At 37.4% G+C, this 6,826-nt stretch overlaps 1 protein-coding gene across 7 annotated transcripts in view; it reads left to right on the top strand.

The window, feature by feature from the left end:
• The window catches only part of LOC106882816 (adhesion G protein-coupled receptor G6), a 157,641-nt gene that overhangs the window by 1,909 nt on the left and 148,906 nt on the right, over positions 1 to 6,826 (top strand). The window lies entirely within an intron of this gene.

The raw sequence follows: 6,826 nt of genomic DNA, 5'->3' as shown, positions 1-6,826 counted from the left end.
TGTAGTAGTAGTAGTAGTCGAAGATACCCTTCGGTCGTGAATGGCCATGGTATTGCACCTAGAAAGTTACCCTCTGAGGCACAAGTCCGGGCAACGTTGTTTGTGGAAGACCAGCAGTCGCCTATGCATACCATTCTCCCCTCTCCACGCCACCGATGTCATCCAAGGGAAAGGCAAAGGCACCTGTGACGTCGCAACTCATTTCTACAGCTGAGGGAACTGGAGCAACGTGAAATAGTGTCTTGCTCAAGAACACAACACGCAGCCCAGTCCAGGATTCGAACTCACAACCTCGCGGTCGTAAGTTCGACGCTCTAACCACTGAGCCATGTGTCTTCACAAATGTGTGAGACGCTTACAGCACCTAGGTTTCCCAAGCGGTCCCCCATCTAAGTACTCACTAGGCTCGAAGTTGCTTAATAATAATGATAATAACAATAATAACACTCCATTACCACAGCATTGACTTGTTTGTTCCATCTACGCTGTGTGTGTGTGTGTGTGTGTGTGTGTGTGTGTGTGCGGACCAGTATCTCTATGCCTGCCGGGTGCAAAACTGATACCATCCAGAGCTTCAGTTTTATTACCACCGTTATTCACCGTATTTTGTTTTTTCATTGTCACTCATATGCGGTAGCTATTATCAGGTTGCGCAATTACTAGTGTTTTTATTGTGACATCACCACTTGATGTATCACGAATGAGAGCAAAGGAAAAATCAAACCGCTTCCTTTCGTTATTATTATTGTCGCTGATGTTATTATTGTCATTTTTCTAACATTCCTCATTCTTAATATTTCCTCCGATCCGACAGGAGTTCTGGCTTACCATCATTATTATTTCCATTTATTATTAAATGTCGTTAGTTTCAACTTGTGTCTTGTACTTGAGATAATCATGAATATGTGAGAGTTTAAGGAGATAGCAGGGGCAAGGGAACAGCTTGATAAATAAATTCGTCTGGAGTCGGCAGGTGGCGAGATCAGGTACGAGCGCTCCTGTGTCTACAACTACTAGCGATCAATGAAAGCGCTGACCTTGGCCTTGAGCCAATTTAATTTGTTCTATTTTTAATTACTGATAGAAGAAATAATTATATGTATGTGTATATATATATACACTGATGTTCACATCAGTGCTGATATCAGAATGGAGTTCGAACTGAAAAAGTGTGGTGTGTTATTCTTGAAGAGAGGCAAAATCAAATGTATGGACGGGCTAGCCATACCGTCGTGGGTAGGTTACGAAGCAGATAGAAGAAACGCGCTGTAAGTAATTGAGGATATTAGAAATGGATAAGTCGGAATTAAACGGAGGAAATACGATTGAAGCTATCAAAACCTGGCGGGTTCACTACTTAGATATGGAGCAGGGGTAATAGCATGGAAAGTAGACAAACTAAAAAGCTTAGATAGAAAGACAAGGAAGTTGCTGACTAGATATGGGATACTCCACCCGAAAAGTGAAACAGACAGACTGTATGTGCCAAGAAAAAGAAGGAGAAAAGGACTTATTGGATGCGAACACAGCATTGCGGCAGAAGAAAACAACATAGCATGGTATGTAAAAAAAGCCACCCAACCACTATTATTGGAAGTAAGAAAGTCAGACTTGTGTTGGATGGAAGATTGCAACGATAAAGTTCTGTTCAAGCACTTGAGAACGAATGAAACTGAAAATAGGTAGATAAAGAAAAGAATGCCTGGATAATTTCATAGGGATACTGAAGATATCTTATCATACAGAGAAAAAAGATGGCTATGGATGACTAACATTGATTTAACATCGGAAACATAGGCTCTGATGTGTACTGCCCAAGAGCAAGCATTAAGAACGAATTACATGAAATACAGAATAGATAACACATCAGAAAGTGAAAGCACTGAATTTGTGGACAAACTGGTGAAGCCGTATGGCATATTACCAGTCAATGTACACCACTAGAGCAGAAAGAATATAAAAGACGTTATGACAATACAGCAAGGATTGTCTATTGGACACTTTGCAACAAGTATGGACTTTACAGAGCAAAAGATTGGTACGAACATAAACCCGAAGGCAACATCGAAAATGATAATGCAAAGATCCCATGGGATTTTATGATTCAGTGCGACCATGAGATAGAGAATAGGGAATCAGACACAATCTTAATCGAGAAAGGAAGCAAACGAATATGAATATAGCATGCCCAACTAACAACAAGATATGCGATAAAGAAGAAAGAAAAATCGATAGATATGACAGGTTAGCTTGAGAGGTTCAGGAGTTGTGGTCGATAAAAAAGGTGTTAGTAGTACCAATGATTTTCATAGCCCTGGGAACAGTGAGTAAAAACCTTGAGAGGTACATGTAACAAATAGGAGCTGCTATAAGGTTAGAGCATTTGCAGCAAACAGCACTGCTTTGAATCACTCGAATACTCCGAAAGATGCTGGAAAAATAAGGGGTGTGTGATTCTCAGCTTCACTGTATTTTAATTCCATCGTTTATTAAATTCTAAGGGATATTTCTATTTTCTTAGGAAGCCTTAGAGTTAGTTGAATCGAATTTGACGTATTTTGGGGTCAATCCCTATAGTACAGATACGCCTTGCTGTATGGGATATTTCTTTTGATGTGTGAGGGATGGCAAGAGTAGAAATTCAAATATTGGTGCGTATCCGTTTGTTTCTAAAATATGTTAGTTGTGACTGTGGAGTTGTCTATTTTTATGTGAATATCCAAGAATAGTGTTTCATTGCAACTGGATTCTGTCGTGAATTTGATGGATGGATGGATGAAGTGTGTTGAATATATTATTCAATATTTGTAAGGCCTCATTTGATTTGTCCCAAAAGATCAAGCAGTCATCGAGGAAGCGTTTCAACTTTTAATGACCTATTTCTTGCTATGATGATTAAAAGGTCTCTCTACCGCCCCATAAAGCTTTACTTCCAAGTATCTGATGACTAGGCTGGCATATGAGGGTGAAAGCTGCGTCCCCATAGCGGTGATATGTTTTATTATCGAATCTAAATGTGTTTTCCTCTGTTACCAAAGTTACAAAAACATTTTTCCTATTTTAAGCAAAGCAAGAAAGAATCTGGTTCATATAAATGAACAATGAAGCGTTCTGTTTTCATTTTGATTTTCTCATGCCAAGTTCGATAAAAGAACGAAATCGCTAATGAAGAATTATCCAAAATTCTGACTGCCCCCTTTTTCTCAATAATATAATAATAATAATAATAATAATAATAATAATAATAATAATAATATGTCACTATGGAACACGAAGCTGCAATTATATCATTCTAATGGAGTATTGCACTCAAACAATATTAGAATAAACTGTGGCATTTTCCAGGGTGACTCGCTTTCACCACTAATTTTCTGCATAGCACTAATACCACTCTCAAGTGAACAGAATAGAACAAGTTATGGCTACAAAATTGACAAGAAAATAAGCCATCTATTTTATATGGATGATTTAAAGCGATATGGCAAAGATGATGAAGAGCTTCAGGGACTATTACATACTGTGAAAGGATTCAGTGATGATATCGGGATGGAGTTTGGCCTTGAAAAGTGTGCCAAAGCCACTTTTAAGAAAGGGAAACTAGTAAAGTCAAGTTCAATAGAATTAGATGTCGAAACAGTAATAAAAGAACTTGAGCAGGAACAAACCTATAAATACCTAGGAATAAATGAAGGCTCTGGTATCCAGCATGCAAGCATGAAAGAGAAGGTTAGGAAGGAATGTTATAGAAGAGTTCGAGCAGTTCTGAAGTCTGAGCTGAATGCATATAATAAGGTGTTAGCCATAAATTCCTTAGCAGTCCCAGTTGTTCTTTATAGCTTCAATGTGCTTAACTGGAATACCAATGAAATAGTCAAAATTGATAGAAAAATCCGCAAGCTACTGACTTGTGATAAGATGCACCATCCAAAGGCAGACGTGGATCGTCTCTACCTTCCCAGAGCTCAAGGAGGTCGAGGCTTGATCCAGCTTGAACTTACGTACAAAACCACCACAATCGGACTGGCCAAATACCTTGAAACAACCAACGATTGGATGCTGAAATTTGTTGAAAAACATGAAAGACCGAAAAAACTTCACTCTATTCTGAAACAGAGCAAAGAATTCGCTACCGAACTCTTAGCTACCCACCAGTTTGATCAAGTTGAAGGAAATGCGCCAACTGATGCTGCAAAGAAAATAAAATTAATTGCAAAGACAAAAGCACATGAAAAATTAGCTAGCAGATGGGAACAGAAACCTCTGCATGGCAAGTATGTGGCTCGTAGCAAACAAGCTGATGTCGACCAGAAACGCACGCATCAGTGGTTACGAAGTTCAGGGCTAAAAGCAGAGAGTGGAGGTTTCATATTGGCTGCTCAAGACCAAAGCTTATTAACCCGGAACTACCAAGCCAATGTGATAAAAAAAAATGGAGCTGACCCAAAATGCCGATTTTGTAACGATGCGATTGAAACTATAGACCACCTAATCTCAGGGTGTAGAGTCTTAGCACCTGTAGAATATAAAACAAGACATGACAGAGTTGGCCAGTATTTACACTGGACAATATGTAAGCATTATAAAATCAAAACCGCTGACAAATGGTATAAACACCATCCTGAATCTGTGACTGAGGGAGAAAATGTATCGATTCTCTGGGACTTCTCCGTACATACCAACAAGACTATAAAAGCTAATAAACCGGATATTATTATAAAGGATCAGACAAAGAAGACGTGTTTATTAATTGACAAGAGTATTCCCTCTGATCATAATATAGCGGCGAAAGAATTTGACAAGATCAGTAAATATAAAGACTTGCTAATAGAAATTGAAAAAAATGTGGCACCTCAAGGCGACTACCATACCAGTGATTGTAGGATCTCTAGGAATGATAAAAAAGGTACTGAAACCTATTTGAAAATGATACCAGGCTTACTATCCCTACAGGAAGTGCAAAAAATCGTGCTAACTGGAACGACTCGTGTACTGAGAAGAGCATTATCGCTGTGAAAACAACATCCATTCATGATTTTTTTTTCTTAAATACATGTTTTACCTGTGAATTTGTGTGTGTAAACTGGGAATGCATACAACGAGTTTCTCTGCCCTAGGTGTACGGAAAACAATGGGCAAGAAATGGAAGAAAATTTGAAGAAAGAAGAAAAAAAACAGCAACATAATAATAATAATAATAATAATAATAATAATAATAATAAGAGATAGATATGAAATTCGGATTAGAAAAATGTGCCAAAGCGACCCTGAAAAGAGGAAAATTAGTTAAGAGTAGCAACATCACACTAGATAAAGCCAATGAAATAAGAGAACTAGACGAAAGCCAGCCATACAAATTTTTAGGTGTCAATGAACTAGATAGGATACAACACACACAAATGAAAGAAAAATAAAGAAAGAGTACTATAGACGAGTTAGATCAATACTAAAAACAGAGCTCAATGCTAAAAACAAGAAAATAAGTATTAACACTTTAGCCGTCCCAGTTATAATTTACAGCTACAATATCCTTAACTGGACACTAAACAAACTATGTAAAATAGACAGGAAAACAAGAAAAATAATGACAGGATCTAGCATGCACCTCCCAAAATCTGACATAGAAAGGCTATATATACAACGTACAGAAGGTGATAGGCGTCTTATACAGCTGGAAAACTATTATAAAATAACCACCATAGGACTGCAAAAATACCTACTCCAGAAGCAAGGGAAACTAATACAAATAGCCACAAAACACGAGCAAAACAAAAAACTGTTTTCAGCATTTAAGGAAGCTGACAAATACAAACAAGAAATAATACTACCTAACAAATACGAAGAAGAAGAAGAAGAAGAAACAACAAAAGCTACAAAACAAATGAAATTCAAACTAAAACTAGAACAGCAACGGACCATGATAAAACGATGGCAAGAAAAGCCCCTACATGGTAAATACTGGGCTAAACTAAATGCGAAAGAAATAGACAGAGAAAAATCCCAGCAATGGCTGAGAAGCTCAGGACTCAAAGCAGAGACTGAAGGATTTTTAATTGCTGCACAAGACCAAAGCCTCCCCACCAGAAATTACCAAAATCATATAATGAAAAGAAACATAACAAGTAGCTGTAGAATATGTGGAGATGGACAAGAAACAATAAATCATATTCTCTCTGGGTGCCCAGTCCTGGCTAAGAAGGAATATATTTACATACACGACAGAGCTGGGACCTATATACACTGGAAGCTATACCAACACTATCGAATAACAACAGAAAACATATGGTATAAACACACGCCAGAAAAGGTCACATAAAACGAGAAAGCAACCATACTCTGGGATATGCCAATACATGCAGATAGAGAAATTAAGGCCAATAGACCAGATATAGTTGTCAAAGATCATGAAGGAAAAAATGCTTTCTAATTGATGTATCAATACCAGCAGATGATAACGTTTCCCTAAAAGAAATGGAGAAACTTTCAAAATACAAAGACCTGAAAATAGAGGTAACTCGAATGTGGAATCTAAAAACAGCAATAATTCCTATCATAGTAGGTGCCTTAGGTATAATAAAAAAATATTCAGACAAATACATAATGAAAACACAAGGACTTACAAATATATATAACATACAGAAAATTGCACTACTGAAGAAAAAATAGACATTTAAACATGTCCGAGGCTGATTCTTTAAGTTTGATTTTCAAGCATAGGTGACGAAATCTTCATCTGTTTTTACTAAATTCAAGCACTTCCGGCGAGTATTGAACAAGGAACTACTCTCACTGAAAATTTTCCATCACAAAATTCTTTTTCTTTTTGACA

The sequence above is a fragment of the Octopus bimaculoides genome, chromosome 30 (genome assembly GCF_046866305.1).
Source record: "Octopus bimaculoides isolate indiv1 chromosome 30, ASM4686630v1, whole genome shotgun sequence".
In the NCBI taxonomy this organism is placed as follows: Eukaryota; Metazoa; Mollusca; class Cephalopoda; order Octopoda; family Octopodidae; genus Octopus; species Octopus bimaculoides.
This window is presented reverse-complemented; position numbering and strand designations above follow the sequence as displayed.